A 24402-nucleotide genomic window follows, 5' to 3' on the forward strand; every position below is an offset into this window, starting at 1 on the left:
ATTATACATTTCATCCTCACAACAAAAAAGTTCCTTTTTTGTTCCTTTTAAGCTGTGTAGGATTAGATAAGTCATTTAACCACTCTAAACATCTGTATCCTCAGCAATAAAAATAAGAATAATATAAATTATTTTTAAATATATGTAAAGTATGGTAAATGGGAAAGCACTACACAAATATGAACTAATATTATTATTATTATGTTAATAATTATGACTATAAACTATCATGCTCATAAATGTAGCCAATATTTTCTCAGCGGTGAGTGTTCAATGAGGATTATTCACTAGACTGGGCCATCAAATTATAATTTTCTAAATGTTTTTAGATACAGTTATCACTTATTTAGCAGAAGACTTCAGTTTGATTCACTTGAGTGCTTCTAGATAGATTGCCTATGTTTTAAAATATTGTGCATTAAGAGAAAAATTGAAGTATAGCAAGGCCAACAGATCAGCAGATTGAGTTTGTAAAGATGGTTTATTAGTCACAGTTCCCAAGAGTAGGGGGATATCATGCCACAGGGGGCCACATGGGCAAGCCCTGGGGCCAGTCAGGAGACAGAGAAAGAGGGGATAACTGTGGGTAAGAGTCTTTATTGTGCTTTCCTTAGGAAGGAAGAGGCAAGGCAAGAAGGCCTATGGTTGACTAGTTTTAATAATTTCAGCAGGCTTAAGTGCGTAGGAGCTATGCCTAGTCTGGTACCTAGTCCCAGAGCCAAATAAAGTAAGAGCCAAATAAAGGAAATGGTTGTGTGTGACCTCTGAACTGGTTGGTTTAAAAATCAAAAAGCATTTAAAAAACATGCTCATGGGCAAGTTGCCTCTAGGAATTAACTAACCCAAGGAAGTGCGGTCCTTCTAGGGTCATCAAGGTCCCAGATGTCCAAGTATCAGAATATAGAAAATAAAATACATGGTTAATACTGTCCAGTATTGAATAAACCCTACTTGGTCCTGATATATAAAGAGAGAGAGGGCGTACTATGTACCAAACTGTGCTGGACACAAGGGGCACAAAATTCATTTAAATCTAGTCCCTGTCTGCCATCAAGGCAGATGTGAAATTATTTAGCATAGTGCCTGATCCACAGTAAGCACTTAATGTAAGTCAGTTTTACTGTTACTTTTTTTTTTTTTTTTTGCAAATTAGCCACTGGTTGATATCTGACTACATTCCAACATTATTTACAAGTTTTAATTAATACTGGTCACAAAACATGAATTGTTCCAAAGAATGACATTAATATAGAGCCACAACATTTGAAATTTATATTTTCACATTGCCAATTTTTAAAAACTAAACTCTAGTAGGATCTATTCAAGCATTTCCTAGGAAATTGTTATCCTATGGGATTTAGAAACAAATGGTATATAAAATAAGGGAGCTAAAAACCTAAAATGTCTTTGCAATTATTTGATAACTTACATATATTCTAATTTTCATTTTTCATTTTATAAAATTTATACAGACATATAATTTAAAGAGTGAAACTATATGTCAAACTATTTGTTTAATTTCCAAAGTCTCATAGTTCCTCACATATCCCCAACACTGCATCTTGCTTTCCAGAATCAACTATCTTTATTTGGGACCCATAACCATAACAGACAAAAAAAGGGCTATATTGTTAGATTTTGATGTGTTAATTTTAGGCATTATCTATTGACGTCCAACTAGGGAAGATAAAAGATTTAATGATCTTTCACTATCTTATCTCATTATCACCACATACAAGCTAACTTCCTATTCTTTACATAATATCAACTGTTATAATTTTCATTGTGTGAATATCAGCATTTACATTATTATAACTACATAAAATCTTGTTGACAGCTAAACTAGTTCTCTCTTTTTGAATATACAGAATAATGTGGAGAATTGAGACTTTAAAAATGAATCTGCTATGCTTATTTTCTTAAGAAAATTTCTTTATCTGAAGTTAATAATTGTTGGATGTTTTTGTTTTCTTATGTTCTATGTACTTATAATTAACTTAACTCCAAACTACTCCCCCCACTATTGTCTAAATTGCTTTTGAATATATTCAGATGCATCAGAGATTCTTTAAGTTTAATATTCTTGGAGACATGTCTCCCAAAGCCTGCCAATGTGCTCAAATCTGAACAAATTTTTTCATTAGGCTTGTGCAGTTATCATCTAGGGAGCTCCCTTCACCATTATTTTGGGGATTCAATTTACATGTCCCATGTGTTTAAGCCTCCAATCTTTGACTCTCATCTTAACCTCTTCGTTAATTTGTGCCTTATTTTGGTGTTTTTTTTCCTCCCATAACTTGATGAGAAAAGATGTATATAAGTTAACAATGTCTTTAGTTCATCCTTACACTTACCTGACAAATTGGTTGGGTCTAGGGTCCTAGGTTATAAATAGTTCTCCCTTAGAATTTGCAAGACATTGTTCCGTTCTCTTCCTTCTTTCAAAGTTGCTGATAAGAGGAACGATACAATTCTGTTTCTTAATCCTTCTGTTCTCTGGGAGTTTTTTTCAGCATTTGCTTTTTGTTCTCTGGGTTCTGAGGACTCACAACAATTTACTGTGGCATACAGCAATTTTTATCCATTGTCCTAAGCACTAAATAATCTCTTTCAAACTGGAAACTCAAGATTTTCAAGCATGGAAAACTTCTTGAAATAATTCTTTGATTATTTCTTACTTTTCTTTCTCTCTGTTCTCTATTTGAATATAATATAGAGAATTGAGATGTCAAAAACAAAAAGGCTTCTAAAGGGTTAGTTTCTTCCCATTTGAGATGGATGCCTAAATAGATCACTGGTCTTCAGTCTTTATACTTTTTTGAAAATACACATTAAAGGCCATAAATTACCTTCCAAGAACCTTAGCTGTCATCTTATATATTTTGAGACATAGTATTTATTCTTGTCAACTTGTTCAAAACTAGTTTCTATTTCTCTAATTTCCATTATGATTTCTTCTTTGAAGACTGAGTTAGTAGGCACATATTTCTTATTTTATTTTTTCATTAACTTTTAAGTTCCAGGGAACATGTGTGGATGTGCAGGTTTGTTACATAGGTAAACACGTACTATGGTGATTTGCTGCACAGATCCCCATCACCTAGGTACTAAGCCCAGCATCCATTAGCTATTCTTCCTGATGCTCTCCCTCCCTCTGCATCCCCCAAAGACCCTAGTGTGTGTTGTTCCCCTGCATATGTCCGTGTGTTCTCATTGTTCAGCTCCCACTTATAAGTGAGAACACGCAGTGTTTGGTTTTCTGTTCCTGGGTTAGTTTGCTGAGGAAAATAGCTTTCAGGTCCATCCATATCCTTGCAAAGGGCATGATCTCATTCCTTTTTGTGGTTGCACAGTATTCCATGGTGTATATGTACCGCATATTCTTCATCCAGCCTATCATTGATGGGCATTTGGGTTGATTCTATGTCTTTGCTATTGTGAATAGTACTGTAATGAACATACATGTACATGTCTTTATAATAGAATGATTTATATGTCTTTGGGTATATACCCAGTGATCGCAATGCCTCTCCAGCAAGGGAACAGAACTGGGTGGAGGCTGAGATAGATGAGCATGTTATTAGGCACGTATTTCTTTTTATTATTATTATACTTTCAGTTCTGGGGTACATGTGCAGAACGTGCAGGTTTGTTACATAGTTATACACAGAGGAACATATTTTAAATTTTCAACTTACATAAAGACATTTCCTATTTTTTGGTCATAGTTTCTAACATACTGCATTGCATTCAATGAATGATTCCATATGATTTAAATCTCTTGAAAGCTGGAAGTATTTGATTTTTGACTGAATATAAAAAGAATTTTTATAAATATTTTGTGTTTGAAAGTAATGTATATTTTTCAATTGTAGTGTTCTATGTGTATACATTACTTCATGCTTGTCAATCATGTTATTTAAATCGTTTATACCTGTCCTAGGTTTCATTTTTTTGCTTGCTTCTTCTATTAATTACTAAGAGTTGTACATTTCTTTCTGAACTATTTTTTGTCTTGTCATTACCCACAATCTTCCAGAATTATTATGGCTATGCCAATAATTGAGATGATGTTCTTAGGTTCATACAAATTCTTTGATGAGGTGCCTATTCAATTATTTTTAAAATTATTTATTTATTTAACTTTACATTCTGGGATACATGTGCAGAATGTACAGGTTTGTTACATAGGTATCCATGTGCCATGGTCGTTTGCTGCACCTATGAACCTGTCACCTAGGTTTTAAGCCCTGCATGCATTAGCAATTTGTCCTGATGCTCTCCCTTCTCTCACCTCATCCGTTACTCCTTCAACAGGCCCTGGTGTGTGTGTTTCTCATCCCTGTGTTCATGTGTTCTCATTGTTCAACTCCCACTTAGGAGTGAGAACATGAGGTGTTTGGTTTTCTGTTCCTGTGTTAGTTTTCTGAGGATGATGGCTTCTAGCTTCATCCATGTCCCTGCGGAGGACATGATCTGATTCTTTTTTGTGGCTGCATAGTATTCCATTGTGTATACGTAACACATTTTCTTTATCCAGTCTATCATTGATGGGAATTTGGGCTGGTTTCATGTCTTTGATACTGTGAATAGTGCTGAAATAAACATACACGTGCATGTATCTTTATAATATAATGATTTATATTCCTTTGGGTATATATCTAGCAATGGAATTGCTGGATCAAATGGTATTTCTGGTTCCAGATCCTTGAGGAATTGCCACGCTGTCTTCCACAGTGGTTGAACTAATTTACATTCCCACCAACAATGTTAAAGTCTTCCTACTTCTCCACAGCCTCACCATCTGTTGTTTCTTGACTTTTTAATAACCACCATTCTGACTGGTGTGAGATGGTATCTTACTGTGGCTTTGATTTGCATTTCTCTAATGATCAGTGGCTTTTTTGGATATATTTGTTGGCCGCATAAATATCTTCTTTTGAGAAGTGTCTGTTCATATATTTTGCCCACTTTTTGATGGGGTTGTTTGTTTTTTCTTGTAAATTTGTTTAAGTTCCTTGTATATTCTGGATATTAAACCTTTGTCAGATGGGTAGCTTGCAAAAATTTTCCCCCATTCTGTAGGTTGCCTGTTTGGTCTGATGATCTCTTGCCGTGCAGAAGTTCTTTAGTTTAATTAGATCCCATTTGTCAATTTCAGCTTTTGTTGCAATTGCTTTTGGCAATTTCATCATTAAATCTTCACCCATGCCTGTGTCCTGTATGATATTACCTAGGTTTTCTTCTAGGGTTTTCATGGTTTTTGGTTTTACATTTAACTCTTTAAGCCATCTTGAGTTAATTTTTATATAAAGTATAAGGAAGGGGTCCAGTTTTAGTTTTCTGCATATGGCTAGCCAGTTTCCCCAGCACCTTATTAAATAGGTAATCCTTTCCCCATTGCTTGTTTTTGTCAGGTTTGCCAAAGATCAGATAGCTGTAGATGTGTGGTCTTATTTCTGAGGTCTCTATTCTGTTCCATTGGTCTGTATGTCTCTTTTGGTACCAGTACCTTGCTGTTTTAGTTACTGTAACGTTGTAGGAGAGTTTGAAGTCACGTAGTGTGATGCCTCCAGCTTTGTTCTTTTTGCTTAGGATGGTCTTGGCTATGTGGGCTCTTTTTTTGGTTCCATCTGAATTTTAAAGTAGTTTTTGCTAATTCTGTGAAGAATATCAATGGTAGTTTGATGGAAATAGAATTGAATTTACAAATTACTTTGGGCAGTATGGCCATTTTCACGATATTGATTCTTCCTATCCATGAGGATGGAATGTTTTCCCATTTGTTTGTGTCCTCTCTTATTTCCTTGAGCAGTGGTTTGTAGTTCTCCTTGAAGAGGTCTTTCATGTCCCTTGTTAGCTGTATTCCTAAGTATTTTATTCTCTTTGTAGCAATTGTGAATGGGAGTTTATTCATGATTTGGCTCTTTGCTTGTCTATTGTTAGTGTATAGGAATGCTTGTGACATTTGTACATTGATTTTGTGTTCTAAGACTGCTGAAGTTACTTATCAGCTTAAGGAGTTTTGGGGCTGAGATGATGGGGTTTTCTAAATATAGGGTCATTCCATCTGCAAACAGACATAATATGACTTCCTCTCTTCTTGTTCCATTTAAATATTTCACCCATTTTTAAATTGAGATGTTTGATTTCTTTTCAGTGAATTTTGAGTTCTTCATATGTCTTGATACAAATCTTTTATTATAAATATGATATGCCAGTGTTTTCTTCCAGGCTGTGAATTTTCTTTTCATTTCTATTACTAGTGTCAGTAATAGAAATGTAACAGAATTTATTAATTTTGATTAAATCCAGTTTGTCAAGAATTTTATTTTATGCATTATGCTTTTGGTGTCTTAGCTAAGAAATTGTGCCTAACCTAATGTCACAAAAATTTCTTTCATGCTTTCTTCTAAAAGTTTTATAGTTTTAAGTTTTACACTTAGGGTTACAATCCATTTCAGTTAATGTTTGCATAGGTTAGAAGATTTGAATCAAAGTTTATTGTTCAACTTATGGATATCCAGGAGCTCCAGGACAATTTTTTGAAAAGACTACTCTTTTCCATTTAGGAAGATCTCAGCCATTATCTTCTCAAATATTTCTTTTATAATATATTCTCTCTTTTCTCCTTTAGGGATTCCAATTACATATATGCCTGACAGTTTGAGGTTGTCTTACAGCCCTTGAATTCTCTGTTTTGTGTTTTTCGCTCTTTTTTCTCTTTGTGTTTCAGTTTGGGTAATTTCTCTGATCTATGTTCAAGTTAATGGATTCTTTCCTTGGGTGTGAAAAGTTTATTTGATAAGTTTGTCAATGACATTCTTCATCTCTGTTCATGTGGTTTTCGTTTGATCCTTTCTTAGAGTTTTCAATGTCTCTGCTGAAATTACACATCTAATTATGCATGTTATGTACCTTTTCCACTAAAACCTTTCACATATTAATTATGGTTATTTCAAATTTCCTGTCTGATATTCCAGTATCTGAGCCTTACCTGAAACTGATTCTGTTGATAGCTTTTTTGCTTGACAGTGTTTTCTTTTTCTATGGCTTTTTTGCATACCTTATAATTTTTGTTGAAGACCAAATATACTATGTAGTATAGTAAAGATGAGGTAAGTAGTTTTCATGCCTGAAAATGGGCTTCTTCTTTTGCTCAAATTTAGTGTGAGATACTAACCAAATCTAGTCTAGAATGAACTGTGTTTATGTTTTCTTGTTGCTGTTACTACTTTTAGTACTGCATATGCTTCGAATTCCTCTTAGAATGGGAACTATTTTTCCAGAAGTGTTTTGTTGTGTTTGTCTGTTTGTCTATCAACTTTAGATCTTCTCTTTGTGCCTTCTTCTCAAAAACAGTATTTTTATACACTGCTTTCCCCTCTCTCAGAAATAAACTGCTGATATTTGTTAGTTGATGTTTGTTAGATGGGTGGCAGTGGGATATCCTCCATTGCCCTGAATCAGCTCAGTGATGGGCTATGTTCCTGGGTCTTGGAATGGGGTCTTCTCAATGATCCAGACTTGTCCCAGCTGTAGCACACCTCTAATATTTTGGACCTAGTATGTAGTCCTGGCCTCACAAGTAAAGGGGTTTTTTCTCTGCTTCTTTCTTGTAGGTAAATCAGGTCTTCACCAGTTCTTTAAGGACAACAGGGTTTGCTGTCCCTATGCCACGACTTAAAAAAATTTTTTTATTGTTATTTTTTACATAGAGTAAGGGCTTTATCCCTTTCCTTCAGTGACTGCTCTTCCATTCTCCCAGACATTCTTGGGATTGTCACACTATTCCTAAGCTTTCTTATGAGGTCCATGGTGTAAAAACATAAATGTAGGGCAACTTCTCTTTTATCTGCACACTAACCTATGCTCAGCTTCTAGCAATTCACTAAAAATTTCTGCTAAATTGTTCTTACTTGATTTATGGCAAAGTACTGCATCTCCTCCAGGTAAACAAGGCTTGCATCCCCTCTCTGCTTGGAGGCTACTTTTTTAAAATAGATTTTGGATTGGTGCCTACAACCTTTGATGGGTTCAGGAAAGGTTTTGAAATTGCAGATAGTTCAGTGTTTTTTGGTAGAAGTGAGGGAGCAATATATTTTTAGCTTTCTAAATCCTAGGCAGAAGCCATAAGTAATGGCACAGATTTTAATCTTGCTTTTTGTAAGGCTAGGATGTAGAATTCAGTCATAAAGCTTGTGACATAGTCTAGCCAGTTATACAAAACCTTAAGGTTGTCTCTGTGGTGGGCAGAGGTAGCCTTCAAAGTCACCCATGTTCTAATCCCCCAAAACTATGAATATGTCTTGTTATATGGTGAAGGGTACTTAAGGGAGAAGACAGAATTAAGTTTGCTAATTGGCTGACCATAAAATAGGGTGATTATCTTGTTCAGGCAGGCTCAATGAATTCACAAGAATCCTTAAATATGGAAGAGAGAGGCAAAGCAGTCAGTGTCAAAGTGATGTGATATGAGATCAGACACTTATGGCTTTGAATATGGAAAAGGGCTATGAGGCAAATACAGGGAGTGTTTAGAAGCTACAAAGAAACAGATTCTCCCCTAAAGCCTCTAAAGGAACACATCTCTGTCAATATCTTGATTTTACTACAGTTGGACTTCTAACTTCCATAACTGTAAGATGTACATTTGTGTTGTTATAAATCACTAAATGGCAACTTGTTACAGCAGAAATAGAAAACTAATACAGCCTCTCATGATCCTTTTTTTTTTCTTATTGTGTATAAGTCACTTAGGCAATGAAAATTTCAGTTGTGAAAAAATGAACAAAAACTAAAGCCAGTTGTTAACGAAATTAATGGAACTCAGTATACTGTAAAGAGTCTAAGATAATGATTACTTCATCCTGAAGAAGACTATATGATACATCAAAGAGAACACTGAATATAGTATTTTAGATCTATAATATAAACATTTCGGCAACAAAGAAATAAGAAAAATATGTTTTATAAAATTCTTTCAACAAATGCTTTTGCCAGTGCAAAATAGTCACAAATGAAAGATAAAAATCTATTTGGGTCACAAATATAAGTTGAGAAAATCATTTATGAGAATTAGACACAGAAAACATGATTCTTGATGGATATAAACTGTTAGAGAAAGCAGTGTAAGAGAAATCTATACAAACACATTAATGATTAAATAAATCATAGAGGCTTTACTGCAGCTACTATTGCCTTTGTTTTCAATTTAACTTTTCATTAATTCATATAAATATTCAAAAATGAACAAATCATAAATGTATAGTTCAATTAATTTTTTACAAATTTAAAATATAGTGCTCACATAACCAGCACCTAGGAGTCCTCTGTTCCAGTTACTACCCATTCCAAGGGTAACTATTAGTCTCACTACTAACACAATACATTAGTTTTATAGATGTTGACCTTTATATGAACAGACTCATACAGCATCTACTCACTTGTGTCTGGCTTTTTCTTTTTGTTTAACTAAGTGTGTGTGACTTATCCATATTGTTGTATATAGATATAATTTGTTCACTCTTATTTTTGGTAATATTTCATTGTATGAATATTCTGCAATTTATGTAAATTTCATATTACTGATGGACATTTTTAAAGTTTCTGTCTTGATGATTATAGATAGGCCTGATATGAACATTTTGCACTTTTTTCGGTGTACAGAAATAGGCACATTTCTGTAGGGCATGTACCTGGGAGTCATACATATTCTGTGCCAAAAGTATGCATATGCTCGGCTTTAGTAGATATTGGCAATTGTCCAAAATTATTGTATTAACTTACACTCTCACCAGCATGGTTATCTTTTATCTCAAAAAATATAGGTTTGTGTTTTTATAGGTTTTCAGGATGGCTGCCTATGGATGTTGAATGCCAGTATTCCTCAGAAAGATTAAAGTTACAGGTTGATGGTCATGACCTGAGTGAAAAGCTAAGGGAATTATGCTCAAAACTGTTGGAGAACACTGTATTAGTTCATTTGATATGGCTATGAAGAAAATACCCAAGACTGGGTAATTTATAAAGAAAAAAGAGGTTTAATGGACTCACAGTTTCACATGGCTGGGAGACCTCACAATCATGGCAGAAGGCAAAGGAGGAGCAAAAGTAGGTCTTACATGGCAGCAGGCAAGAATGATCATGTTCAGAGGAACAGCCCTCTATAAAACTTTCAGATCTCAGGAGACTTATTCACTATCATGAGAACAGCACGGAAAAAAACCACCCCCATGATTCAATTATTTTCCACTGGGTCCCTCCCATGACACATGGGATTATGGGCTACAATTCAAGATGAGATTTGGGTGGGGACACAGCCAAACCATATCATTCCACACCTGGCCCCTTCCCAAAACTCATGTCCTGACATTTCAAAATACAATCATGCCCCTGCAACAGTTCCCCCAAGTATCAACTCATTCTGCCATTAATTCAAAAGTCTACAGTCCAAAATCTCATCTGAGACAAAGCAAGTCCCTTCTGACTCTGAGCCTGTAATACCACAAGCAAGTTAATTACTTCCTAGATAAAATGGGGGTACAGGCATTGGGTAAATACACCTGTTCCAAATGGGAGAAATTGGCCAAAATGAAGGGGCTACAGGCCCCATGCAACTCTGAAATCCAGCAGGACAGTCAAATCTTAAAGCTTCAAAATGATCTCCTATAACTCCATGTCTCACATCTAGGTCATGCTGGTGCAAGAGATGGGCTCCCATGGCCTTGGGCAGCTTCACCCCTGTGGCTTGGCAGGGTACAGCTTCCCTCTTGGCTGCTTTCATGGGCTGGCATTGAGTGTCTGTGGCTTTTATAGGCACATGGTGCAAGCTATCAGTGGAGCTACCATTCTGGGGTCTGGAGGACAGTGACCCTCTTCTCACAGCTCCACTAGGCAGTACCCCAGTGGGGACTCTGTGTGGGGACTCTCACCACACATTTCCCTTTCACACTGCCCTTGCAGAGGTTCTCCATGAGGGTTCCACCCCTGCAGCACACCTCTGCCTGGATATCCAGGCATTTCCATAGATCCTCTAAAATCTAGGCAGAGGGTACCAAACCCCAATGCTTAACTTCTGTGCACCTGCAGGCCCAACACCATGTGTAAGCCACCAAGGCTTGCACCCTCTGAAGCAATGACCTAAGCTGTACATTGTATGTTGGCCCCCTTTTAGCCATGGCTGGGACACAGGGCACCAAGTTCCAAGACTGCACAAAGCAGCAAGGCACTGGACCCAGCCCACGAAACCACTTTTTCTTCCTAGGCCTCCCAGCTTGTGATGAGAGGGGTGCTGTGAAGACCTCTGACATACCCTGGAGATGTTTTTCCCATTGTCTTGGCAATTAACACTTGGCTCCTCATTACTTATGCAAATTCCTGCAGCTGGCTTCAATTTCTCCTCAGAAAATGGGTTTTTCTTTTCTGTTGCATTATTGGGCTGCAAATTTTCTGAACTTTTATGCTCTGCTTCCCTTTTAAACATAAGTTCCAATTCCAAGCCATATATTTGTGAATACATAAAGCTGAATGCTTTTAAGAGCACCCAAGTCACATCTTGAATGCTTTGCTGCTTAGAAATTTCTTCTGCCAGATACTCTAAATCATCTCTCTCAAGTTCAAAGTTCCACAGGTCTCTAAGGTAGGGGGAAAATACCATCAGTCTCTTTGCTAAAGCATAGCAAGAAACACTTTTGCTCCGGTTCCCAATAAATTCCTCATCTCCGTCTGAGACCACCTCATCCTGGACTTTATTGTCCATATCACTATCAGCATCAAAATGCTGATAGTCAAAGCCATTCAACAAATCTCTAGGAATTCCAAACTTTCCCACATCTTCCTGTCTTCTGAGCCCTCCAAGTCTCTAGGAAGTTCCAAACTTTTCCATATGTTTATGTTTTCTTCTGAGCCCTCCAAACTGTTTTAACCTCTCTGCCTGTTATCCAGTTCCAAAGTCGCTTCCACATTTTTGGGTATCTTAATAGTAGTACCCTGCTCTCCTGGTGCCAATTTACTGTATAGTCTGTTGTCATACTGCTGTGAAGAAATACCTGAGACTGGGTAAATTATAAAGAAAAAGGTTTAATAAACTCACAGTTTCACATGGCCGGGGAGACCTCATAATCATGGTGGAAGGCAAAGGAGGAGCAAAGGTACATCTTACATGGTGGCTGGCAAGAGACAGCATGGGCAAGGGGAGCTGCCCTTTTTTAAACCATCAGATCTTGTGAGACTTACTTACTATCATGAGAACAGCATGGGAAAAACTCATCCCCATGATTCAATTACCTCCCACCAAGTCCCTCCCATGACACATGGGAGCTACAATTCAATATGAGATTTGGGTGGGGACACAGCCAAACCATATCAACCCCCCAGGAAGAAGCTGGGCTGCAGGAAAGGAAGACAGCAAGAATCTGGTAAAGATTGATGCCTGGAGAACTTGAAGTCCCACTGAAAGGATAGGTGGAAATATTTCTTTGCTCCCCTCACCCCAAGACAGACTGCTGACCACTGAATTGTCAGAGTCTCTCTTCCCTTGTGAGCCCAAGCAATGCTGTTGGAGGTGACATGGGAACTTCCTGGGGGTGGAGCACAGGGTGGCCAGATTGTGCATGTGTGTTCACACCCCCCTCAAACCTGAATTGAGGTGGTGGGTGCCATACTGCTTGTACACTTGTTGTGGGACACTCTCTCATCCAGGGAATCTTAGCCCTGTGCTGTTGCATCACCAGATCACCTGGAAACATGCTCTGGAACACACTCTGACTTTGGCAATCACAGGGAACCAGCAAGACCCTAGGGAGCTGCAGGATTCCTGGAGACCTAGCCCTCAGCATGGGCTACCCCAAGGAAAAGGGGGAGTACAGCCCATTAAAGTGCCATTTGAAACAAAGGAAACATGAGTGTGTGGTGATCTCTGAAAGGGGCAATGTTGTTCTGCCTAGCAAAAGGACAGCACCAGTGACTGAGAATGGACATGGAGAGGGGTTTATCTCTTACTCCCCTTCTCTACAGCTATGGATATAGCCAAGGATTTCCCCACTGGGAACTAAAGCAAAGGAACTTGGAGACAGCCTTTCCTATGCTATTTGTGTCAGTTACACCTCCCTGAAAGTGTGCCTGCTGCCACCTGAGCTTGCACAAAGGGAGGGCTCATCTCCCCTTCCTGCAACAGAGTGCAGACCAGCTGCAGAGCTGTTTGGAGCTCAGGAGAGAGGTTCCTCCCCAAGCCATTTTGGGGGCTACTAGACGGGCATTTTCTGTGGACCTAGTCACATTGTGGTCTTGAGATAAAGAACAGAATCTATTTTAACTGAAGCTTGCAAGCCCTATGACAGGGGCATGATAGGAAAGCAAATTGTATTTCTACCTGCCAAAGATGAGGAGATGGTGCAGCCCCCACCCAATTTCTCCACCCCAGACCTCAGCACATTCAACCATGAACTCCCTCCACCACCCGTATCAGGGCCGCATTTCCACTCATTATCAAGATACTGGAGGGTGATCTGGCTTCCACTCTTAAGCACCACCTACTGTACTTGGGACTGAACTGCACCACCATATAACCTGCTGAAGTACACCATGCTAGGGCAGGAGATAAGCTTCCTAAGATGTCCACACTCTCAGCCCCACAGAAGACAGTGAGTCAGCTCACACACCAATACACAGCTACAACAAGAGCCATTTGAGAAAATCATGTCCGGAAACTATCTATAAGCAAGGAACACATAACAGTGTCTTAGTCCCTGGAGATCACCCAGGAACAAACCAAAATGATCATACACAACATACACTACAGTCAGACTCACAAAGGAGAAAAGAATAAAAAATTTAAAAGTCCCATCTAAATGATAGCAAATTTAAAAATAAGAAGTGATAGCTTCTTCAGTTGAGAAGGATTCTGTGCAAAAACTCTGGAAGCAAATAAGACAGAGTGTTTTGACATCCCTAAAAAGGAATCACACTAATTTATCTAGTAATGTATATGAACCAAATGAAAACTCTAAAATGACACATAAAGAATTCAAAATATGGATTGTATGGAAGCTCAATAAGACCCAAGATAAAGTTGAAAAACAACACAGATAAAAAATTCAGAATATGAAAGATGAAATAGATATATTTTAAGGAACCAACAGAACTTCTAAAAATAAAAAACTCTTTGAAACCATTTCAAAATACGGTTTAAAGCTTTAACAATAGACTAGACCAAGTAGAAGAAAAAAATTTCAGAGCTTGAAAACTAGTCTTTCAAATTAACCCAATCATACCAAAAAAAAAAAAAAAAAAGAAATAATTTTTAAAAATGAATGAAGTCTTTAAGAGATACGGGATTATGTAAAGCAACCAAACCTATGACTTATAAACATTTCTGAGGGAGAAGAAGAAAAAGGAATTTGAAAACATATTTGAGGGAATAATTCAGGAAAATTTCCCTGATCTTGCTACAGATGAACACATCCAAATACAAGAAATTCAAGGACACCTGGGAGATACTATACAAAACAATCTTCACTAAAGCATACAGTAATCAGACTCTCCATCTCTACTCTCCATACAGTACTCAGACTCTCTTTCTTTTACTCTCTTCAATGTGAAAGAAAAAATCTTAAGAGCAGATGTAGAGAAGCAGCAAATCAACTATAAAGAAAATCTCATCAGACTAACAGCAGACTTCTAAGCAGAAACCTTGAAGCTAGAAGAGAGGGCCTAGGGTTAGTCTTCTTAAAGAAGTGTCTTCAAGACACTTACAGCGTTTAAAGAAGTGTCTTTAAACACAGACACTTCTTAAAGAAAACAAAAAGCCAGCTGATATGGTTTGGCTTGGCCCATCCAAATCTCATCTTCAATGCCCACATGTTGTGGGAGGGTTGCAGTGGGAAGTAATTGAATCATCAGGGTAGGTTTTTCCCTGCTGTTCTTGGGATGGTGAATAAGTCTCACAAGATCTGATAGTTTTAAAAATGGGAGTTTCCCTGCATAAGCGCTCTCTTTGCCTGCTGCCATCCATGTAAGACATGGCTTGCTTCTCCCTGCCTTCCACCATGATTGTGAGGTCTCCCCAGCCATGTAGAACTCTAAGTCCATTAAATCTTTTTCCTGTATAAATTACCCAATCTCACGTATGTCTTTATTAGCAACACAAAAACAAACTAATTCAGTAAATTGGTACCAGTATAGTGGGGCACTGCTAAAAAAATAACAAAAAATGTGGAAGAGACTTTGCAACTGGGTAACAGGCAGAGGTTGGAACAATTTGGAGGGCCCAGAAGACAGGAAGATGTGAGGAAGTTTGGAACTTTCTAGAAATTTGTTGAATGGCTTTCACTATCAGCATTTTTATGCTAATAGTGATATGGAAAATAAAATCCAGTCTGAAGTGGTCTCAGATGGAGATGAGGAACTTGTTGGGAACTGGAGCAAAGGTGACTCTTGTTATATTTTAGCAAAGGGACTGGTGGCATTTTGGCCCTGCCCTAGAGATCTGTGGAACTTTGAACTTGAGAGACATGAATTAGGTTACTTGGCAGAAGAAATTTCTAAGCAGCAAAGCATTCAAGATGTGACTTGGACGCTGTTAAAAGCATTCAGTTTCAAAGGGAAACAGAGCACAAAAGATCAAAAAATTTGCAGCCTGATGATGAAATAGAAACGAAAATCCCATTTTCTAAAGAGAAATTCAAGGCAGCCACAAAATTTGCATAAGTAACGGAGAGCTAAATGTTAATCCCCAAGACAATGGGGAAAATGTCTCCAGGGCAGTCAGAGGTCTTCATGGCAGCCCCTCCTATCACAGGCTTGGAGGCCTAGAAGGGAAAGATGGTTTTGTCAGCTGGGCCCAGTACTCTCTGCTCTGTGTAGCCTAGGGACTTGGTTCCCTGTGTTCCAGCCACTCCAGTCATAGCATAAAGGGGCTCAGGTGGTTTGTTCAGGGGGTAGAAGTCCCAAGCCTTGGCAGCCTCATGTGTTGAGCCTGCAGGTGCACAGAAGTCAAGAATTGAGGTTTGGGAACCTCTGCCTAGATTTCATAGGATGTATGGAAATGCCTGGATGCCCAGGCAGAAGTTTGCTGTATGGGAGGGACCCTCATGGGGAACCTCTGCTAGGGCAGTGCAGAAGGAAAATGTGGGGTCAGAGCCCCCACAGAGTCCCTACTAGGGCACTGCCTAGTGGAACTGTGAGAAGAGGGCCACTGTCCTCCAGTCCCTGGAATGGTAGATCCACTGACAGCCTTCACTGTGCACCTGGAAAAGCCACAGACACTCAACGTCAGCTGGTGAAAGCAGCCTCGAGGAGGGATATACCCTGCAAAGCCACAGGTGTGGAGCTGCCCAAGGCCGTGGAAGTCCACCTCTTGCATCAGTGTGACCTGGATGTGAGACATGGAGTCAAAGGAGATCAGTTTGGAGCTTTAAGATTTGACTCCTCCACTGGATTTCAGACTTGCATGGGGCCCGTAGCCCCTCTGTTTTGGCCAATTTCTCCCATTTTGAATGGCTGTATTTACCCAATGCCTGTACTCCCATTGTATCTAGGAAGTAACTAACTTGCTTTTGATTTCACAGGCTCGCAGGCAGAAGGGACTTGCCTTGTCTTGGATGAGACTTTGGACTGTGGACCTTTGAGTTAATGCTGAAATGAGTTAAGACTTTGAGGGACTGTTGGGAAGGCATTATTGGTTTTGAAATGTGAGGACATGAGATTTGGGAGGGAATCAGGGTAAAATGATACGGTTTGGCTGTGTCCCCACCCAAATCTCATCTTGAATTCCCACATGTCGTGGGAAGGACCCAGTGGGAGGTAATTGAATCATGCGGGCAGGTTTTTCCCTGCTGTTCTTGGGATAGTGAATAAGTCTCATGAGATCTGATGGTTTTAAAAACAGGAGTTTCCCTGCAAAGTTCTCTCTTTGCCTGCTGCTATCCATGTAAAACATGACTTGCTCCTCCTTGCCTTCTGCCATGATTGTGAGGCCTCCAAAGCCATGTGGAACTGTAGGTCTATGAAAACTTTTTCCTGTATGAATTACCCAATCTCGAATATGTCTGTATTAGCAGCATGAAAACAGACTAATAAACCAGCCAATCATTTTACATGCTGCCAAACTGAGCTTCCTAAATGAAGGAGAAATGAAACACTAAGGTAATTTGTCACCATTAGACCAGTTTTACAGGACCTGCCAATAACAGACCCATCAAATGTGTACAGATACCTAGAGACTCAAAGTTAAAGGGTGCAGAAATATATATATATATATACACACATACACACACACACACACACATATAACAGAAAACAAAAATGAACAGGAGTAGTTACTCTTAAATCAAATAAAGCAGACTTTAAAACAACAATGGTAAAAAAAAGACAAAGAAGGACATTATATAATATTAAAGGGTTCAATTCAATAACAATCTTAAATATATATGAAGCCAACCCTGGAGCACAAAGATTCATAAAACAAAGAACACTAAACCTTAGAAAAGAGATGGACAGCAATATAATAATAGTGGAGGACTTCGACACGCCACTGACAGGCCTAGATACCATCAAGGTAGAAAATCAAGAAAGGAACTCTGGACTTAAACTTGACTCTAGACCAAATGAACCTAATAGACATTTAAAGAAGATTCTACCCAACAATTGTAAAAAACACATTTTTTTCTCATCAGCATATGGAACATTTTCCAAAACTGACCAGATGCTTAACAATAAAGCAAGTTTCAATAAATTTTAAAATCTGAAATTGTATCAAGTATCTTATCAGACCACAGTGGAATAAAATTAAAAATCAATCACAAGATGAACTCTCAAAGCTACAGGGAAACGAAACAACTTGCTCCTGAAGGACTTTTGGGTAAAATATGAAATTTGGAAAGCAATAAAAAATTTTTGAAATCAATGAAGCACACACACAATATACCAAAACATCTAAGATGCGGTAAAATCTGTGCTGAGAGTAACGTTTACAGTGTTAAATGCCAACATCAAAAATATCAAGATCTCAAATTAACAACCTAACATTGTACCTCAAGGAACTAAAAAAACAAGAAGAAACTAAACCCAAAGCTACAAGAAGAAAATAAATCACAAAGATCAGAACAGAAGTAAATGTAATTGAGATTAAGAAAGTGATACAAAGTATTAATGAAATGAGAAGTTGGTTATTTGAAAGGAGAAACAAGATTGATAGACCACTAGGTAGATTTATCAAGCAAAAAAAGAGAGAAGATTCAAATAAGCACAGTCAGAAATGATAAAACTGACTTACCACTGATATCAGAGAAATACAAAGGATCATCAGAGATTATTTTGAACATCTCTATGTGTACAAAGTAGAAAACCTAGGAGAAATGGAAAAATTTGGGGGAATATACAACCTCTCATGATTGAACCAGGAAGAAATAAAAATTCTGAACAGATCAAGAAGGAGTAATAAAATTGCATCAATTAAAAAAAAAAAAAAAAAGCCTAGGACCAGACAAATTCATAGCCAAATGTCACCAGACGTTCTAAGAGCTAGTTTCAATGTTATTGAAACTATTCCAAAACATCGAGGGAATCTCATCAAACTGATTCTACAAAACTAGTATCACCCAGTACCAAAATCAGGTAAGGACACCGTAAAAAAGAAAACTACAGTCCAATATCTCTGATGAACATGGATGTAAAAATTTTCAAAAAAACAACCAGCAAACTGATTCCAGTAGCACATCCAAAAAGATAATGCATCACCGTCAAGTGGGTTTTATTCCAGTGATGTAAGCATGGCTCAAAATATGAAAATCAATACTGTGATATGCTATAACAACAGAATTAAAAACAAAAACCACTCAATCATCTCAATATATGCAGAATAAGCATTTAGCAAAATCCAACATCCCTTCAGTTATCCAAGGAACCATACCTCAAAATAGTAAGAACCATCAAACACACAGCCAACATCATACTAAATGGGAAAAAGCTGGAAACATTCCCCATGAGAACCAAAATAAGACAAGGATGCATGCTCTCACCACTCCTATTCAACACTGTACTGGAAGTTTGTCCAGAAAACTCAGGCAAGACAGAAATAATAGAAGACACCCAAACTGGAAAAAAGGTCAAATTATTTGTTTGCTACGACATCATCTTTTACCTAGAAAACCTTAAATATTCCTCCAAAAGGCTCATAGATTTAATAAATGATTGCAGTTAGGTTTCAGGAAATAAAACAATGTACAGAAATCAGTAGCATTTCTATACACTGATAATGTTCAAGCTAAAACCAAATCAAAACTCAGTCCCATTTACAACAGACATATACACAAAAATTAAATACCTAGGAATACACTTAACTAAGAAAGTGGAAGATCTCTACAAAGAGAAATACATAACACTGATGAAAGAAATCACAGAAGACACAAATGAATTTAAAAAATCACATGTTCGTGGGTTGTAAGAATCAGTATCATTAAAATGACCATGATGCCCAAAGCAATCTACTGATTCAATGCAATTCCTATCAAATTACTAATGTCTTTTTTTGACAGGATTAGAAAAAGCAACTCTAAAATTAATGTGGAATGAAAAAATGCCTGTAAATCCAAAGCAATTCAGCAAAAACAACAAAGTTGGAAGTATCACATCACATCACATGACTTCAAGTTAAACTACAAAGCTACAGTAACCCAAATAACATAGTGCTGGTACAACAGAAACATAGATCAATGAAACAAAATAGAGAACCTATAAATAAACCCACATATCTACAACCAATTGATCTTTACGAAAATAAACAATAGAGAAAGAACACCTATTCAATAAATGGTGCTGGGAAAACTGGATAGCCATATGCAGCAAATGAAACTGGACCCCTATCTCTCATCATATGCAAGAATTAACCTAAGATAAAGACTAAAATATAAGAACTGAAACTACAAAATAATTCCAGAAAAAAAAACTAGGAATAACTCTTCTTGACATTGTCCTGGGCAAAGAATTCATGACTAAGACTTCAAAGGCAAAGGCAATGAAAACAAAACAGACCCGTGAGATGTAAACTAAAAACCTTCTGCACAGCAAAAGAAATAATAAACAGAGTAAACAGACAATCTACAGAATGAGAAAAAGTATTTGCAAATTGTGCCTCTGACAAAGGACTAATTTTCACAATCTACAAACAACTCAACAAGAGAAAAACACTCCATTAGAAAGCGGACAAAGGACATGAACAGACATTTCTCAAAAGAAAACATAAAAGCAACCAACAAACATAAGGAAAAATGCTTAACATCACTGATTATCAGAGGAGCACATTAAAACCACAATGAGATACCATCTCAAACCAATCAGAATGGCTATTATCAAAAAATCAAAAAATAACAGATATTGGTAAAGATGTAGAGAAAAGGTAACACACACCATTGATGGGAATGTATAATACAGTAACCCCTATGGGAAAAGGCACAGAGATTTCTCAAAGAATTAAAAATAAAACTACCATTGAGTCCAGCAGTCCTACTACTGAGTATAAACCTAAAGGAAAGCAAATCACTATACAAAAAAGACACCTGCACTCATGTTTATCACAACACTATTCACAATAGCAAAGTCTTGGAATAAACCTAAGTGTCTATCAATGGATGATCAGATAAAGAAAATATGGAATATATACAACATGGAATACTATGCAGCCATAAAAGGGAATACAATCATGTTTTTGCAGCAATGTAGATGGAGCTAGATGTAATTATTCTATATGAAATAACCCAGAAACTGTAAACCAAATACCATATATTCTCACTTGTAAGTGGGAACCAAACAATGGGTACACATGGATATAAACATAACAAATGACACTGGGGACTCCAAAAGAGGGGAGGCTGAGAGGAGGGTCAGAGTTGAAAAATGAACTATTGGGTACAGTGTTTACTATTTGGGTGGTGGGTTTACTAGAAGCCCAAATATCACCATTACACAATATACCTATGTGATAAACCTGCACATGTACCTGCATCAAAAATAATCTAAAATAATCTAAAAGACAACATACACACAAAAGAAAATGCAGGTTTGATTTTTTTAAATTAAACTTATTTGATATAATTGTAGATATACATACAGTTGCCAGAAATAATACAAGGAGATACTCCATACTTTTTACTCAGTTTCCCACAATGGTAACACCTTGTAAAACTATAGTGCAATATCACACTAGGATACAGACATTGATAGAATCAAGATACAGAACAGATCCATCACAAGTATCTCTCAAATTGCTTGCTTATATCCACACTTACTCTTTTTCCTTCCCAGTTTCTTCTCTCATCTCTAAATCTTGGCTAGTACTAATCTTTTCCCAATTTCTGTAATTTGAAGATTGTTATATAAATGAAATCAAATAGTATATGAACTTTTGGCACTGACTTTATTCACTCAGCATAATTCTTTAGAGACTTATCCAAGTTATTTCATATATCCATAATCCATTCCCTTTTCATTGCTGAGTAGTTTTCCATGGCACAGAAGCACCATAGTTTGTTTAATCATTCACCCTTAAGTTTTTATATGTGGCTATCTTATGAAACCCTTTTGTTCAAATTAGTTTTACTATTGACTGTCTAGAGTCTTCCATGGATATATCATATCATCTACAAATACAATTTTAATACTTTTTTGCAATTATTATGCTTTTAATTGATTTCTATTATGTATTTAGAAAATAATATATGTAACAGATGGAGATGAGGCAATATCAATTATCTAGGAGATTTACACAGAATGGTTTTGAAATCCTGTGGTAAATTCAGTTTGGAATGTTTACTTTAGGCCACTCCTATGGGTCTTCAAAGCATACTTCAAAGCATCAATAAAATCATTCCACATACAAACTGCCTAGCAAGAACACTAATATAAATGATCTATACTACTTAAATAGCAGAATAGGTAGTTCTAACTAAAGTAAACAAAAACTGATCTTGTTTCAGGAAGTTTTATAAGGTTATGACCAGTAGAATTAATCTGAAGATATCAAAATAATTATGGCAAGCAACTAAGAGATTCTTTCTGCAAGAAAAAAAAGTTAACTTTTTTTGAGATACCATTGGGTAAAAGTGAAATTAATTTGTTTGCCTCTGTTGTAATAGAACTATAATGAAAGGCTAGAAAAAATTGAATTGTATGTATCTATAAAATTGCTCCAATGTTAAATTTTTAGTAGCTAAAATACCAAAAACATATTTATTGTAAAAAGAAGAATAAGAAATGTATCTAAACTGTTCAAGTAAAGATACATGTTAGACATAAAAGAGAATATTTTTCTTATTTGTAAACTTATTTGAGTTTTAATAGAAGAAAATATATTTGTATTAATTAAAAGTGCAACACATATTAAAACTACTATAAATATAAAGAAATATAAATATAAAGAAAACCCTACAGAAGCACAAGTGTACAGCATTCTATAGAATCACAAATATAATACATAGAATTCTATTTCCAACAGAGAATATTCTTTAGTTTTCAAGTCATTAGATTCCATTTATAATGTTTTACTATGCATTATTACATGACAAGAACAACTCAATACATTCTAAAATACAAGGATAATACACAGGCCACAGTGTTTAAGATAATATTAATAAGTGTAAACTAATAATTATAAACATGAAATTATTTGCCACTAAAAGCACTATTTTGAAAGATTCTTAGGTAAAAATACAAACCAAATTGCAACTACATGGTGGAAATGTTCTGTACCTTGATGTGTATGTTGATTCATGTATGTATGTCTGTGTATATATATTATGTATTGTGTATGTTTATATATGTTATATGCTATGTATCAAGGCACACTCTACAGATTTGTGTAATGTACTGGATGTATATTAGATTTCAGTAAAATAATGTTAAAAAATAATCATACAAAAATTTAAAAATCAGTAATAAAATGTTTAAAGTGTAGGAAAATAAGATATCTCTCACTATCAGAAATCTTCAAGATTTGAATATTCTTTATAACAACTTGCAAATATTTAAAATCAAAATTCCATTTCTGAATATAAAAACACAAAATATCTTATTCATTGTGAAAATGTTTAGATTTCTTGGGAGCCTAGGTGAGAAGATATAGCTAATGCTGCACTTGTACATCAGCTATTTTCCAGAAAGGATCATGTCTCATGCTTTTGCTGTTTAAAAGCATTGTTCATTACTCCCATCATCTTGCCTGTCTTTAGACTGTGGGTTTAGTCCTCGAAGAGTCCCAATGTTTCTCTCTGCCAAATGCCTGAGAGAATGTGCAACCCTGGCACAATTTAGATAATATACTCAATATGTTTACTATATATTTCATTGTTCATTTACATTTTAGGACTTATTCATTGCCTTAAGAAGGGAAATATAATTTGTGGCCATTATTGTACATTGTTGTTGAATATTGCCAAAAAACATATCCATTAATAAGTTTGTTACTGGATAAACAGGTAGTTACTTTGTCTATTAAAAGACTTATGAAGAAATCCTTGGTGGGTTATTATATAGATATTTAAGAGAATATCTATATATAATATACATAATACTATATAGATATTTAAGGGATTATCTATATATAATAGATAAATGATAATAGATATTAAGGGAAGCAGGTTGGGGTTTTTGAGTGGCTTGGGAGCACATTGATATTCCTCTCAATTAAATTATGAAATGTTAGTTGCGACTATTTGAAAATTTGCTATTTGACACATTTTTGGGGATTAGAGTTATATAATGAAGAAAGTCTGTGGTGAAAAAATTATAGTTTTTATAGTTAAACATCATGAGATATGAATAAAGGTTTACTGAGGGGTAAACTCATAGCCTTGAATCTTTTACACTAAGCAATAAATATGAAAATAATGTACAAAGCTTTCAGCTCTGTAAGTTAAAAAAGAACAGAAAACAATCATGTAAAAAGACTGAGAGAAAGTAATGACAATAAAAGCAAAATTAATGCACGAATATTTTTGTCAAGTAAAAATTGCAAATAAAATCATTGCTTCTTTGGTGGAAAATTAGACAAAATAGTCTGGAGAAAAGAGCAATGAAAATTGTTCCAGAATAATGCAAAAAGCATCAAGTATCCCATATCTTCTTAAAAAAAAAAAAGCATTTACAGAATTTTTCCAATTATAATAGTAATTAATATTCAACAATATTAAAAATACTAGAATTCTCAAAAAACTATTTTATTGTTTAGCCAGAACAACTTTACAAAGTAAACAGATCAAAAAAAGATATGATTTTTCTAAGATCATAGAGTCACACAGCTCTAACTACAAAGTTAAATAAGAAGAAAAAACAATTTACGCTCATTCACCAAAATATTTACATTTATCTTTACAAATCTTCATATGTACAAACCATATAATCTTTTTCATA

At 36.1% G+C, this 24402-nt stretch overlaps 1 protein-coding gene across 8 annotated transcripts in view; it reads right to left on the minus strand.

The window, feature by feature from the left end:
- LOC101020448 (protein FAM227B) overlaps positions 1-24402 on the minus strand; it is a 290771-nt gene that overhangs the window by 191568 nt on the left and 74801 nt on the right. The gene's annotated exons all lie outside the window — the stretch shown is intronic.

The sequence above is a fragment of the Papio anubis genome, unplaced genomic scaffold (assembly GCF_008728515.1).
Source record: "Papio anubis isolate 15944 unplaced genomic scaffold, Panubis1.0 scaffold72, whole genome shotgun sequence".
Taxonomy (NCBI): Eukaryota; Metazoa; Chordata; class Mammalia; order Primates; family Cercopithecidae; genus Papio; species Papio anubis.